The sequence below is a fragment of the Hyla sarda genome, chromosome 1 (genome assembly GCF_029499605.1).
Source record: "Hyla sarda isolate aHylSar1 chromosome 1, aHylSar1.hap1, whole genome shotgun sequence".
In the NCBI taxonomy this organism is placed as follows: Eukaryota; Metazoa; Chordata; class Amphibia; order Anura; family Hylidae; genus Hyla; species Hyla sarda.
In genome coordinates this window covers 36,099,704-36,117,144 of record NC_079189.1, presented here as the reverse complement: position 1 = coordinate 36,117,144, position 17,441 = coordinate 36,099,704, and positions in this window count along the sequence as shown.

Here is a 17,441-nt window from a genome sequence, read left to right as displayed (position 1 = left end):
TTGATCTCCCCAGTGGACCAATCCAGGATTGGGGAATGGAGTTGAAGCCAGGGAAGTCCAAGAAGGATTTCAGAAGTGCAATTGGGGAGGACCAACAGTTCAATCCTCTCGTGATGAGATCCGATGCACATTAGAAGGGGCTCCGTGCGGAAACGTATAGTACAGTCCAATCTTTCATTGTTTACACAATTGATGTAGAGGGGTCTGGCGAGACTGGTCACCGGGATGTTGAACCTGTTGACGAGAGAGGCCAAGATAAAATTTCCTGCAGATCCAGAGTCCAAGAAGGCCACAGCAGAGAAGGAGAAGGCAGAGGCAGACATCCGCACAGGCACAGTAAGACGTGGAGAAGCAGAGTAGACATCAAGGACTGTCTCACCTTTGTGCGGAGTCAGCGGACGTCTTTCCAGGCGGGGAGGACGGATAGGACAATCCTTCAGGAAGTGTTCGGTACTAGCACAGTACAGGCAGAGATTCTCCATGCGGCGTCGTGTCCTCTCTTGGGGTGTCAGGCGAGACCGGTCGACCTGCATAGCCTCCACGGCGGGAGGCACAGGAACAGGTTGCAGGGGACCAGAGGAGAGAGGAGCCGGGGAGAAGAAACGCCTCGTGCGAACAGAGTCCATATCCTGGCGGAGCTCCTGACGCCGTTCGGAAAAACGCATGTCAATGCGAGTGGCAAGATGGATGAGTTCATGTAGGTTAGCAGGGATTTCTCGTGCGGCCAGAACATCTTTAATGTTGCTGGATAGGCCTTTTTTAAAGGTCGCGCAGAGTGCCTCATTATTCCAGGATAATTCTGAAGCAAGGGTACGGAACTGTACGGCATACTCGCCAACGGAAGAATTACCCTGGACCAGGTTCAACAGGGCAGTCTCAGCAGAAGAGGCTCGGGCAGGTTCCTCAAAGACACTTCGAATTTCCGAGAAGAAGGAGTGTACAGAGGCAGTGACGGGGTCATTGCGGTCCCAGAGCGGTGTGGCCCAAGCCAGGGCTTTTCCAGACAGCAGGCTGACTACGAAAGCCACCTTAGACCTTTCAGTGGGGAACTGGTCCGACATCATCTCCAAGTGTAATGAACATTGGGAAAGAAAGCCACGGCAAAACTTAGAGTCCCCATCAAATTTATCCGGCAAGGATAAGCGTATCCCAGGAGCGGCCACTCGCTGCGGAGGAGGTGCAGGAGCTGGCGGAGGAGATGATTGCTGGAGCTGTGGTAGTAACTGTTGTAGCATAACAGTCAGTTGAGACAGCTGTTGGCCTTGTTGCGCAATCTGTTGTGACTGCTGGGCGACCACCGTGGTGAGGTCAGCGACAACTGGCAGAGGAACTTCAGCGGGATCCATGGCCGGATCTACTGTCACGATGCCGGCTGGCAGGTGGTGGATCCTCTGTGCCAGAGAGGGATTGGCGTGGACCGTGCTAGAGGATCGGTTCTAAGTCACTACTGGTTTTCACCAGAGCCCGCCGCAAAGCGGGATGGTCTTGCTGCGGCGGTAGTGACCAGGTCGTATCCCCTAGCAACGGCTCAACCTCTCTGGCTGCTGAAGATAGGCGCGGTACAAGGGAGTAGACAGAAGCAAGGTCGGACGTAGCAGAAGGTCGGGGCAGGCAGCAAGGATCGTAGTCAGGGGCAACGGCAGAAGGTCTGGAATCACAGGCAAGGAACACACAAGGAACGCTTTCACTGGCACTAGGGCAACAAGATCCGGCGAGGGAGTGAAGGGGAAGTGAGGTGATATAGGGAAGTGCACAGGTGTAAACACTAATTGGAACCACTGCACCAATCAGCGGTGCAGTGGCCCTTTAAATCGCAAAGACCCGGCGCGCGCGCGCCCTAGGGAGCGGGGCCGCGCGCGCCGGGACAGAACTGACGGGGAGCGAGTCAGGTACGGGAGCCGGGGTGCGCATCGCGAGCGGGCGCTACCCGCATCGCGAATCGCATCCCGGCCGGAGGTGGTAACGCAGCGCCCCGGGTCCGTGGAACCGACCGGGGCGCTGCAGTGAGGGAAGTGTAGCGAGCGCTCCGGGGAGGAGCGGGGACCCGGAGCGCTCGGCGTAACATACACCACACCAGAGAGCTAACAGACCCTATATACTACACACAGGAGAGCCAACAGATCCTCTATACTACACCTTACAGGAGAGGCAAAAGATCATCTATACTACACCACACAGGAGAGCCAACAGATACTTTATACAAAACCACACAGGACAGATCCTCCAAACTGCACTGGAAAGCCTACAGATCTTCTATACTACAACACACAAAAGAGCCTACATATCCTCTATACTACACCACAGAGGAAAGCCAACATATCTTCTATACTACACCACACAGAAGAGCCAATAGATCCTCTATACTACACCACACCAGAAAGCCTACAGACCCTCTATACTACACCACACCGGAGAGCTGACAGATCATTTATATTACACCACACAGGAGAGCCAACATATCCTCTACACTACACCACACAGGAGAGATTCTCTATAAATCACCACACAAGACAGAAACTCTATACTACACCAAACCCGAGAGCCAACAAATTCTCTAAACTACATTTAAACAGAGAGCCTACAGATCCTCCATATTACACCACACAAGATAGCCAACATATCCTCTGTACTACACCATACCAGAGAACCAACAGATCCTCTATACTACACCACACAGGAGAGCCAACAGATCCTCTTCACTACACCACACCATACCAGATAGCCTACAGATCCTCTATACTACACCACATCGGAAAGCTGACAGATCTCCTATACTACACCACACAGGAGAGTTAACAGATCCTCTATACTACACCACACAGGAGAGATCCCATGTACTACACCACACACATCAGATCCTCTATACTACACCACACCAGCGAGCCAACAGATCCTCTATACTACACCACACAGGAGAGCTGACAGATCCTCTATACTATACTACACCGGAGAGCGTACAGATACTCTATACTACACAACACAGGCGAGCCTACAGATCCTCTATACTACACCACACAGGACAGCCTACACATCCTCTATACTACACCTGTGTGAGCCTACAGATCCTCTATACAACACCACACAGGAGAGCTAACAGATCCTCTATACTACACCACACCAGAGAGCCTAAAGATCCTCCATACTACACCACACAGGAGAGCCAAGAGATCCTCTATACTACAAAAATAAATAAACCAGGCACTGCAAAGGTTAATGCATACAGGTGGGTCGCAGTAATGAGCCACTAGGAACTGTAGTCGTCTATTAGTACAGGTCACAGGGGGTGCTCAGTGTCAATTGGTAGATAAGTAACACAAGTCCAGCAAGAAAGAAATGAGACACGGCAACTCACCCTTAGGACGACTGTAACAGATGTGATTTATTCCGGCATTGGAGAAAAATCAGCAGAAGAATAACACGCTACAGCATGGTGGAAAGGTGGTGGAGAGTGGAGCAGGTTAAGGGGTTGGCGACGTTTCACGTCAAATGACGCTTCTTCCGGCCTATCCTTCTCCTCGATTTATATCCACCTTAATGCCGAAGATGAGAGTGGGCGGGATTACCAACACCGGGGAACCAGGTAAGTGAATAATAAAATATGACAACGTATAATTGTGATATGTAGATCGGAACTGCAATTCAAAAAAGAGATCAGTCATAGAAATGCGCTTAAATCATTCCGTTCGTTAAGCCCCAATTGCCCCAAAGCACAACATCTGCTTATCCATTCCTATTCTTGTTGGAGCAAGCAGGCTTCAACTGATACAGAACCACTTTGACAATCTAGCCTTTCAATGCCTGCAAATTTGAGGCATGAGAGGTCAGAGTGATGGACTTCCCTCATATGAGTAATAAATCGGTTAACACCTTTGCCTGTTCTTATAGAGTATAAATGTTCTCTAAAACGTATAAAGAGATGTCTCTCGGTTTTGCCAATGTAGAAAAAACTGCATGGGCAAATAATGCAGTATATAACGTGTGTATTGCGACATGTGATGAATTGTCGCACTGAAATGGTGAAACCGCCTAGTCTGAATGTGGATGCTGCCAAGTTCTGTTTGCAGAATGAACAATTCTTACATAAAAAATTGCCAATAGGGGAAGTTTTATTTAGCCAGGTAGAGGTGCTTTTATTGTGTATGAATTTATTCCTCTTGCTTTTAATGGTATCACCAATTGTTATATTTTTCTTATGTGTGATTATTGGTCTATTCATAGCTACTTTTTAAGGTCTACATCTTGTTCAAGTATGTACCAGTTCTACATTACTCAGACCTAAAATAGATTGTAACCAAGAAGAAAATAAACGTTTTGTCTTTTCATTCGATAACACTCCAATGAATTTAGCTATTAAAAATGCTATTTTAAATAACTGGTACATACTTGAACAAGATGTAGACCTTAAAAAGTAACTATGAATAGACCAATAATCACACATAAGAAAAATATAACAATTGGTGATACCATTAAAAGCAAGAGGAATAAATTCATACACAATAAAAGCACCTCTACCTGGCTAAATAAAACTGCCCCTATTGGGAATTTTTCTACATTGGCAAAACCAAGAGACATCTCTTTATACGTTTTAGAGAACATTTATACTCTATAAGAACAGGCAAAGGTGTTAAAGGGGTACTCCGGTGAAAACCTTTTTTCTTTTAAATCAACTGGTGGCAGAAAGTTAAACATATTTGTAAATTACTTCCATTAAAAAATCTTAATCCTTCCAGTACTTATTAGCTGCTGAATGCTACAGAGGAAGTTCCTTTCTTTTTGGAACACTGATGACATCACGAACACAGTTCTCTCTGCTGACATCTCTGTCCATTTTAGCAACCATGCATAGCAGATGTATGCATAGCAGATGTATGCATAACAGATGTATGCATAACAGATGTATGCATAACAGATGTATGCAAAGGGCAGCATGGTGGCTCAGTGGTTAGCACTGCTGCCTTGCAGTGCTGGGAACTTGGATTCACATCCCACTAAGGACAACAATAAATAAAGCTTTATTATTATTATTATTATGTCAGCAGAGAGAACTTTGCTCGTGATGTCATCAGAGAGCATTCCAAAAAGAAAAGAATTTCCTCTGTAGTACTGTAGTATTCAGCAGCCAATAAGTACAAGAAGGATTTTTTAATAGAAGTAATTTACAAATATGTTTAACTTTCTGCCACCAGTTGATTTAAAAGAAAAAAGGTTTTCACCGGAGTACCCCTTTAACCGATTTATTACTCATATGAGGGAAGTCAACCATTCTGACCCCTCATGCCTCAAATTTGCAGGCATTGAAAGGCTAGATTGTCAAAGTGGTTCTGTAGCAGTCGTAGCCTGCTTGCTCCAACAAGAATACAAATGCAGATAAGCAGATGTTGTGCTTTGGGGCCATTGGGGCTTAACGAACGCAATGGTTTAAGCGCATTTTTATGACTGATCTCTTTTTTGAATGGCAGTTCCGATCTACATATCACAATTATATGTTGTTGTATTTTATTATTCACTTACCTGGTGCCCTGGTGTGGTAATCCCGCCCACTCTCACCTTTGGCATTAAGGTGGATATAAATTTTGTAGATCGAGGCGAGCGATAGGCCGGAAGAAGCGTCATTTGACGTGAAACGTCGCCAGCCCCTGCACCTGCTCCACTCTCCCCCACCTTTCCACCATGCTGTAGCGTGTTATTCTTCTGCTGATTTTGCTCCGATGCCGGAATAAATCACATCTGTTACATTCGTCCTAAGGGTGAGTTGCCGTGTCTCATTTCTTGTGATCCTCTATACTAGACACACAGGAGAGCCTACAGATCCTCTATTATACACCATACAGGAGTGTTGACAGATGCTTGCCCTGTCATTCTCTTTTGTGGCTGCCCGCATTATGCAGGCCGCCACAAGAGACCCAAATGTGTCTTCCTCTGAACTCCGGCGCATAAGTGACGTCATCATCATGTGCTGGAATGCAGACCTCAGGAAAACACAGAAGAGAATCCCTGCTGTGAACTACGCATGAGCCAGATAAGTAACTTTGTTCTTGTTTTAATTCATTAATCTAGTCACGAAGGGGCTGCACTTTTATTGTGCCCTTAGATCTGTAACAAAATCTTAATTTTCCTACTTAACCACGCTCCTTCTGCAACTATCAATGAAGATTTCTCTGATGCTGACTGCCCAGTCATGAGTGACCATAGCATATAAGGTGTTTGACAGAGAGAGGGTGCACCCAATAATGCTTTACAGTGAATAATGGGGTGCTGATGGGTTTAGCATCTACAGTACCTGCTATGCCAGTGGCATAGACTAATAGGTTACCTGTTAGTATAACAATGAGGGAAATGCTTTGGCACATTTTGATTCTGTTTCTCTATTTTTAAGTTTCATTTGTATTCTCTCCCCTCTTTTACTTTGGATTTCCATGGCCAGCACTCCGCTCCACCCAATATGCTTAGGAGTTTTTAAATCAGCAGAAGACTGCATAAGGGTTTTCTCCTAGCATTCTCCTAGCTCTCTGGCAGGAAGCAAATGGTATGTGTTCACACAGCCCCCCCCCCCCCCACACCAAGTAAATAAATAATAATACTAATAATTCAAGTTAAAAAAATATGAATGAAAAAAAAAAGTTCATCATACAAAAGTGCTACTCTTCCAACTTATAGAATGAAGATAACCGATAACCGATAAGTTGTATCGCACACGTGGAGTAAAAAATGCAAAAAAATAACAGTTTTTATTTGTATTAGCTTTTTTGCATCCCTTACAGCAATAGTAGTAATAATACAATTGTTATTATTATTATTATTATTATTATTATTATTATTATTATTATTATTATTATTATAAAATGATAAGAATAATAGCATAAATAATAATTTTTGTTGCTATTATTATTATTATTATTATTATTACTGATGTTATTATTATCATTATTATTATTTTGCTTGACTCTCAAAATGCTGATAGATCCTCTCTAAACTTGGTATTACCAATAGGTTATATGTATTACTTTGGGTTACTAGCTATTTAATATATATATATATATATATATATATATATATATATATATATATATATATATATATATATATATAATTTATTTTTTCTTCTTTACATTTTAGGCCAGAACATTATTACTCTGCACAAGAAGACCAGAGACTTCATCCATTCACCTCCTATAATAATATGATTAAAAAGAAAAAGAAACACTTTGCCTGGATTCATGTGTAAATGAGGTCAACATAGTTTTGAGCCTTTCTGTGTTCTACTTCCCTCTTTTCTCGGGGCACATTATAAAGAATATAATAAGACATTATTTCTAAATTCTTCCTTAAATGCGGCCCCTTTCAAACTAACCTACACTTTCTCCGACCTGGAGGTCACCAGTCTGCTGGAGTCAGATTTAATACAGCTTTATTAATAATTGAGTCATAAAACTCACTTGGGCAAAAACGATTCATTAGAAAATATAATGAAAGCCTTAACTGGAATAGTGAGTGCTGCTCGTCCGGCGAGTCTCCCCGGTACAATGGCAGGCTGGAGATTTCTCTGTGAATTATTAATGTGCCTCTTTCTTCAGGACTTCCACCTGGACAATGAATTCTCCCTTTTTCCAATGAATGGATATTAAATCCTTTATACAGAATGTGTTAGAATGTGGTTTATTCCTCACGTATATCTCTGAAAGTTTTGCAGATGTAGCAGAACTGAATGGGAACATGTGTTGTGCAAGTCATAGACCTCATATAAATTAGTAAATGTATCCAATGGAAAGTCACAAAGCAAAAGGTGGTACCAAACGACAAATTCAACTGTCTTTATCATGATAAAAATAATTTTTATCCTTATTGGACCTAGATGCATGTGCTGGTGTCCTCAAGTTGGTGGCCACCATTTACCATTTGGATGCCCTGATCTATGGCATCTGAAGCATTATAATGGCTTAGTCATATTCATTGGACCACCTGCATTGTAATCATGGGGGTTCCGATGCGTCAGAATGGTGGCCCTCTCCTGCCTCCTGCCATTCTGCTAGTGTCCTCTTCTGTGATCTCTTCTGCCTTCTGGTACAAGAGAAGTAGATTACAGATAACAATGAATAGTGCTATGTTATCAGTGCTATGTTAGGGAACATACAAAATGTAAAATTTGTAAAAAAAAAAAAAATATATATATATATATAAATAAGTAAATAATAATAATAACAAAATATATCAAAATAATAACAAAATATAATAATAATAATAATAATAATAATAATAATAAAAAGAAGAATTAACCCCCCCCCCCTTCTCTCATTTTACAAAAAAAAGTGTAAAATAAAATAGACATATTTGTTATTGCTGCGTGTGCTAATGTCTACATTATTAAAATATAGCGTTAATTGTTCCATATGGTGAATGGCAGAATTGTTAAAAAATATAAAAAATATAGTCCAAAATTGCTGCATTTTGGTTCTCATCACATTCCATAAAAAAAGGCAATACAAACTGAACAAAAAGTCACATCTTAAAGTGCACTGCGTGAAAACAAAACCCTCAAAAAGTTTCAAAATTGCCCTCTTCTGTTCAATTTCCCCACAAAATAATATATTTTTGCTTTCTCCATACATTTTATGGTAAAATAAAAGATGTCATTACAAAATACAATTAGTCACACAAAAAACAAGCCCTCATATGGGTCTAAAGATGGAAAAATGAGTTATGGCTCTTAGAAGGAGAGGAGGAAAAAAAAAACTAAATTCAAAAATGAAGCTGGCCATGTTCTTAAGGGGTTATGGGATGTTTATTATGATAAAAAATTTGTGATATCTAGGCTTCTTCATTAACTACTGGGACCTACTATGATCTCTGCATGGAGAGTTATGCACAACATCCTTACATTCATTGTGTATGGAGCTGCCGAAGATAGTCCATTACAGCAATTCCATTGAAAAAAAATATTAGCAGCAGTGCACATGAATAACTCAATGCTCCAGTCAAAGCAAACATCCCATTGTAAGTCATTCTTAAATTTTTCATATGCTGATACCAATATTTTTGGTTAGATTGAAAAGAGGGAAGGGTTAGTCAAATTGTTTTGGGGGGATTTTTATATTTAAAAAAAATATATATTTTTTTACTTTGCTAACACTTTTTTAGCCCCCCAGGGACTTGCGTATGTAGTACACTGCAATATTATGGTTTTGTAATGTACAGTCAGTTTAAGCAATCTGTAATAGTAGATTTTACATGACAGCCATGGACGGAGGCCTACAATAAACCCCCGGCTACCATGGCAACTGATCAGAACCCTAAGATTGTGTTCTGTGGATGACAATCAGCATTGTGACCTGATAGCCACCTAAATGCTGCATGCAATCTTTAATGCAGCAAATACCATCATGTATATAGCAGAATCAGCTGATATCATCTTAGAAATTCTTTTATGGGAATAATTAAAGGGGTACCCTGCCCCTAGACATCTTATCCCCTATCCAAAGGATAGGGGATACGATGTCAGATCGCTGGGGACCCCGGGGATCGCTGCTGCAGCACCCCGCTATCATTACTGCGCAGAGCGAGATCGCTCTGCACGTAATGACGGGCAATACAGGGGCTGGAGCATCGTTATGTCACGGCTCCGCCCCTCGTGACGTCACGGCCCGTCCCCGTCAATACAAGTCTATGGGAGGGGGCGTGGCGGTCGTCACGCCCCCTGCCATAGACTTGCATTAAGGGGATGGGCCGTGATGTCATGAGGGGCGGAGCCATGATGTCACGCTGCTCCGGCCCCTGTATCGCTCGTCATTACGCACAGAGCGAACTCGCTCTGTGCAGTAATGATGGCGGGGTGCCACAGCGGCGATCAGATAAGATGGGGGATAAGATGCCAGGGGCAGAGTACCCCTTTAAGGGCTGATAACAAACGAAAAAAGAAAAGCTTCTCTGATGGACTTCAATGATAACAACAAAAATACTTATTTTTAAATCTGGATAAATTTTCCAGTAGATATTTTTCCATATTTTTCGTGTGAATTTCACCCCACCATTCCACTGCAAAAATCTTTTTTCAGAGGCCTCTTTTTAAAATTGAAACTAACCAACTTTCCCTCTGCACTGGTTTTGTTAAATCTACCCAGTTATAAACCTGCAGCATACCCTAAACTCTAAAATTTTCAGTTGACTAATCCATTGTTTCTGCACAAATCCCAAAACTGCAGCTCTGCTTGTTCAGATAGGCTTCTATGAAGAAGCTCAAGCCCATCCAAAACTTAAAGGGGTACTCCGTCCCTATGCATCATATCCCCTATCCAAAGGATAGGGGATAAGATGTCTGATTGGGGGGGTCCTGCCACTGGGGACCCCCATGATCTTGGCTGCAATGCCCCAGACATCCGGCGCATGAAGCGAACTTCGCTCCGAGACGGATGACTGGCTTGTAACATCATGGACATGCACTGCTCGTGATGTCATGGCCACACCCGGTCTATAGACTTGCATTGAGGGGGCATTGCCGTGATGTCACAAGCCTCTGGCGCTGCACCCAACGCTCTAAACAAACGACTGGTGCAGCAGGGAGATCATGGGGGTCCCCAGCAGTGGGACCAATGCAATCAGACATCTTATCCCCTATCCAAAGATGTTATTTTCCTTACAGCCAGAATAGAAAATTATGCATCAAACAGTAAATTAAAAGACGAAAATCTAATTCCCTTCTACTTGATTTGCAACCATTCCCACGTTCACTTGGTATAGTTTTGTGTACTGGAGAAGCCATTACATTTATGGTCACGCCAGTAACATGATCTTTATGTTGCGATTATGCAATTTGTTTTTAATGAACATATTTTTATTAAAGGATATTGCTCGGAGTGAAAGACATCAAAGCAAATCCCTGAGCTGCAAAGTTGAGTTTAGAACTAACTTTAAATAGCAGAGAATGTTAAAAGAAAATGTAAGTGTAATAGATAAAATTGTAAATGAGCTCGGTAATGTCAACCCTGATTACCGCCTCCACTTTAATAGCCATAATAAGCCAAACGGGCACGGTGTGAAATTAGCAAAAAAAATCTTTGTACCAGATGTGAAAAAGATCCTCTCTTCAAGAGTGTTTCAAATTTTTTGGAATATTTGCCAAGTGGAGTGATATCTGTTTCCTGTTCCAATTTAATGAGTTATATATAAAAATAAAAAAAAAATTCCTTGTTAATTTTAGAATTACGCTATAATTATCCCTCAGACAGCTGTAGCAGTTTTTTTTTTATTTCTATATATTTTTTTCTTCTTGTGTTCTCTAAAGGGAACTAGGGCGAGGCCATGTTTACCAGGTGGCTAGCTATCACCTATGGCATGGATAAACTACACTATCTATGTATTCTTTGTCTGGGAGGTATCTCTACGGAATGCTTTGAATCACTTCTTAAGAAATATGGACTTGGAAGCCAGAATTGATAGCTTCTGCCCTATATACAGCGATTCTACCGCCATCTGTTAACTTCCCTGTGCAGCTAACAGAAAGAGAGAAAATAGTTTTCTAAGAAAGCATTTTACATAGTTTTCTTAGTTTTTTGTTTAGATAACATTTTCAATCAATTATTGTATTTTTTTTTAATCATTATTATCTAATAGAATAAATACGATACTTTTTATAAAATGAATGAATTTGCAGTCTGACAAAATAAAGTCAAGTTAAATCTGGAACACTTGAGGGGAAAAGATGAAATTATAACTATAATAATAATAACAATAATAATAATAATAATAATTATTATTGTTGTTATTATTATTAGTATTACTATTAATACTAATAATTATATTAATATTATTATAATTTTATATTTTTTTCAGTGTTAGAAGAACCAAAAGAAATCCAAAGAAATTTTGATAAGAAAGACACTTAGGAAATTATGAAGCAAATACACTGTTTCAGGCCTCATTAATATGTAAGTTTTTGTGCAAGGCCCATTTTGCACAAAAATAAGCGATTTTGTTTTACACCTTTTGGCTACAATTCACTACTACAATTCACACCATAAAACAGGTGTAAATTAAAGGGATACTTTGGGGAACTGAACTAATCCCTTATCCACAGACAGTGGTCAGACCCCCTGTGATCTCTTTTTACGGGGCCCATAAATGTTCCTGCCCCCCACCCTTTAAGATCAAAACAAATTACCCCCTACCCAGTCAATCACTGGCAGGACCCCTGTCTCAGCTGGTGATTGGATAAATGGACCTTACTTGCGCTGATCTCGGAAGGTGGGAACCAAAGAATACTGGGTAAATTGAAGGACCCTGAACAGAAGATCATGAAGGAGTCCCAGTGGACAAACCCCCGGTGATCAGACACTTATCCACAAAGCTTCAAGTAAAAGGAACTTCAAACCACATGCATTTTAATCAATGTAAAACTTAATGTGTATCTCTGATGATGGTCCTGGCAACTGAGTAACCTGAGACTTGTTCCGAGACTAACCGAAGTCCCTTAGGGTGCATTCACACCACGTTTTTGCAATACAGTTCCCATATACGTTTTCAATTTGAAAACCGTACAGAACCGTTTTGAAAACCGTATGCATTGACTCTCCATTGAAAACCGTTTGCCAAACGATGCATCCGATTGCATCTGTTTTGAATCTTGCACGGTTTTGTCACACTTTTCCCGTACCCAAAACTGTAGCCTACCACGATTTTTGGTCCAGGTGAAAAACCGTATTGAAATTGTATATGTTTTTTTAACATGGGAGTCAATGGGAACCGTAGAGAACCGTATGTACGTTTGGTTCCATCTGGTTTGCACCATACAGTTTTTGACTTTGCACAGTTTTTTTCTTGGAATTTCAATCAAATGAGGGAAACTTTATTCATAATAGAGTGAAAAGTTAAAAATGTATACAGCTTTTTGTTAAAAATCTGATGCAACCGGACATCTTTTTTCAAACCATATACGGTTATTAACCGTATGCGGGTTAAAATTTGAACACACTTTTTGATACAGTTTAGTCCGGTTTTGAGGAATAATTTTTTCATCAAAAACCTGATCATCAAAAAGTTGATCACCGCGTCTAAAAGTGAAAGTAAACGCTTCCCGCCAGCTCAGTCGGGCTGATCGGGACATCGCGATAAAATGGTGATGTCCCGATCAGCTAGGACGCGAGCGGAGATCCCCTTACCTTGCTCCGTCGCGTCCGATTGGCATTTGATTGTTCCAAGTCTGAGCTACAGGCTTGAGCAATCGAGCCCCTATCTTGCTGATCCATGCAAAGCTATGGCTTTGCAGGGATCAGAGTAAAAGATCAGTGTGTGGAGTGCTATAGCTCCCTATGGGAGCTATAGCACTGCAAAAAAAAAAAGTGAAAAAAAAGTTAACAAATGTCTTTTAACCCATTCCCTAATAAAAGTTTGAATCACTCCCTTTTCCCATAAAAAAAAACAAACTGTGTAAACAAAAATATGTGGTATCACTGCATGCGGAAATGTCCGAACTATAAAAATATATTGTTAATTTAACCACATGGCCAATTGCGTACGCGCAAAAAAATTCCAAAGTCCAACATAGGGTATTTTTGGTCACTTTTTATATCATGAAAAAATGAATAAAAAGCGATCAAAAATCCGATCAATACAAAACGGTACCGATACAAACTTCAGAACATGGCGCAAAAAATGAGCCCTCATACCGGCCCGTACGCGGAAAAATTAAAAAGTTATAGGGGTTAGAAGATGAGAATTTTTAACGTATACATTTTCCTGCATGTAGTTAGGATTTTTTTTCCGAAGTATGACAATATCCAACCTATATAAGTAGGGAACCATTTTAACCGTATGGACCTACAGAATAAAGATAAGGTCTTATTTTTACCGAAAAAATGTACTGCATAGAAATGGAAACCCCCAAAAGTTACAAAATGACATTTTTTCTTCAATTTTGTCGCACAATGAATTTTTTCCCCATTTTGCTGTGGATTTTTTGGTAAAATGACTAATGTCACTGCAAAGTAGAATTGGTGGTGCAAAAAATAAGCCATCATATGGAATTTTATGTGCAAAATTGAAAGTGTTATGATTTTTAGAAGGTGATGAGGAAAAAATTAAAATGCAAAAACGGAAAAACCCTGCGTCCTTAAGGGGTTAAACAGAAATCCTGCTGCTGGGACATCATCATAGTTGCAATTTAATAAATCCCAAATTCATGATTTTAAGAAATTGTAGGTATAGGTTATATATAGTATGATTGCAGCTCAGGACTATATGGGTTGCCGCACTCATGAAAGAAGCATTTAGAGCAAAAAACATGTTGGGCTGGCATATCTGGGTCTATATGGTGTTTGTAGGCTGTTTGAATGTGTTTCTATGCTTATTTAAAGGAAAACTGTCATCAGTGTTACCAACACAGGCTTGTAGAGCGGTTGACACTGTTTAAAATGATACTTACCCTGTCAGATTGGCCATTATGCTTCTTATTTGGTTGCGGGTTTGGGGCACGGACGCAGCATTGGGAGCACTCTGAAATCACGGCCACTGCTTTCTCGCTCTGCTGGTAATCTGAAGTTTTTTGCACCCTAAAGAATCCTGCATCTGCACCGCCCAGTAGCTCACAGCTCCTCCCTGATTGACTGAGGCCACAAACACCTCTCTCCTCTCTTAGCACAAGAATCTTCAGTACATCGGGGAGGGAGAAAGCTGCAGCAGCAGTGGCGTCATAATGCTCCTGAAGCTACTTCCGTGCTCCAAGCACACAACTGAATAAGAACCATAATGGCTGAATGGAGCAACAGATCTGGTGGGGATTAGTATCATTTTGATCAGTGTCACTAGCATTAAAGGGGTACTCCAGTGAAAACCTTTTTTCTTTTAAATCAACTGGTGCCAGAAAGTTAAACATATTTGTAAATGACTTCTATAAAAAAAATCTTAATCCTTCCAGTACTTATTAGCTGCTGAATGCTACAGAGGAAATTCCTTTCTTTTTGGAACACTGGTGACATTACAAGAACAGTGCTCTCTGCTGACATCTCTGTCCATTTTACCAACCATGCATAGCAGATGTATGCTAAGGGCAGCATGGTGGATCAGTGGTAAGCAGTGCTGGGGACTTGGGTTCAAATCCCACTAAGAACAACAATAAATAAAGAGTTATTATTATTATTATGACGTCAGCAAAGAGCGCTGTGCTCGTGATGTCCTCAGAGAGAATTCCAAAAAGAAAATAATTTCCTCTGTAGTATTCAGCAGCTAATAAGTACAGGAAGGATTAAGATTTTTTAATAGAAGTCATTTACAAATCTGTTTAACTTTCTGGCACCAGTTGATTTAAAAGAAAAAAGGTTTTCACCAGAGTACCCCTTTAAAAGCCTTTACCAACAGGTTGTGAGGGTTACATTTATGAAAGTTTTCCTTTCTTGTGTTGAGCAATGCATATAGTTTTTGTAGATAGGCTGTTTAGCTCTTGTTTATTTTGTTTTGATATTTGGTATAAACATTAATGAAATACGTGTGGCTTGGGTTCTCTTTTCCTAGGAATTTGTTGTAGCATTAGTGGGATCTTTGTTTTAAGATTCTGTGCCTTGTTGTAGGTGTTCTGAACAGATATAAACTGTAGCAGAAATTCATACCAACTCCAAGTTAGCATAGATATCTAAGGCTTTTGGAAGGGTAACCTCAACTGACACAGGTTGGCTTTTACATAATGGAAATGCCCACCTTAGTCCATGAAGATTTCTCCTTGGTTCGCCCTTCACAAAACGATTTTGCAAACTTCTCCATTCTATAAAATAAGATGGGAAACCTCAGAATTATGTCATTTGCTTTGCATTTAGCAATTTTGTAACATTTATTCATTTTTTTTTTCATTACGAAGAAATTCCAGCAGCTGATATTATGAAAAGACCAGAAAAAAACTGATATAATATTATCAATGGTATTTTTCAAATAACTGAACAGAACTATAGCTCAGAGCTAGAGAAAACTGAGATTTTTCATAATTTAAACAGATCATATTACAAACAAAACATAGAAACATCAGAGACCTTGAAATGTTACTGTAAAGTTCCATTTCAATAGACATTATTTGAAATAAAAATGAAAGATTCCCTATGGATTTTATGCAACGTCGACTTTGCCGTATAAAATAATATCTAGGACAAGCTTTCTAGACATTTTAAGTATTTCCCTTGGTGAAATTAGGATTCTCTTTTTTTCCCTCTGTCTTTCTGCACAGGAATTGCTTTTCCTCCAAGGGTATGTTAATCTATTTTATTATGCTGTTTGATCATGGGATGTGTATTCCAAGGAGAATAATTTTATGTGTTTTAATGCTTGGATACTATAGGTAAAAGAATATATATATATATATATATATATATATATATATATATATATATATATATATATATATATATATATATATATTGAAATTTAGCTACAGATCTATTTCTAACCACCTCAGATGCTGCAGCCAATGCTTCTTTTTCCTTAAAAAATTATAAAAAGGAGAAAACTACACATGGTTATGTATCCCAAAAATTAACATTGTAAAAAAAAATAAAAAAGGAATAAAAAGTAATTAAGAAGCCATATTCACCTGTAAATGTTACTATTAGAAACTATCATTGGAAGTCCCATTGGAAACTACCAAAGTCATCCAACAAAAAAAAAAAAAAAAAACCTTAACTGTAGATCTTAAAATGATGTGACAGAAAAATAAATCATATAAAATATATAATAAGTGGTAAAACAGTAAAAAAAATATTTTAACATCCCATAGCATATTCATATAGAACATTGGATGCTGTAAAAAGAAAAAAGAAAATAAAATAACCAGTTTTTCCCCACCCCTTCCCCACCCAAAGTTTAGGATTTAAAATGTAATTCTGTTTCCCTTAGTCCTTTTAGCAGCACAATTTTGGGGATTTCTCTGCCCTGTAGACTGATGGGACAGATGAAACTTTTAATGATTAAGCCATACTATAAAAAGATCCCCTAAACACCGGCCTCTTGTTTAATTTATTTAAAGGGGTTATCCAGCATAAGGGGATTTTAGTACGTACCTGGCAGACAGTAATGGACATGCTTAGGAAGGATCTGCGCTTGTCTTGGGGCTAAATGGCTATGCTGTGAGATTACCATAACATTGTGGCTAGCTTTCTCTGAACTTGTATTTCCTGTTTTCAGTTTTCTTGTTTGCATACAAATCCATTTTCCTCCTTCCCACACATCAGCCACCCCACCCATTGAAACATAAATAAGCTGCAGACCTGTGGTTTTCAATCAGGGTGCCTCCAGCTGCTGCATTAGTTGCAGATTGAGCGCTCCACCCATTGAAGCAGACAGGCTCCCTGTCATCAGCTGACTAGTGAGTCAGGTCTCGACCGCATTGCAAGCTGGGAAAAATCCGAGACAGCAGTCATTTTGTATGCTGTTAAAATAAATATTGGGGTGAAAATCACAGAAGAATTGTGAGAAAA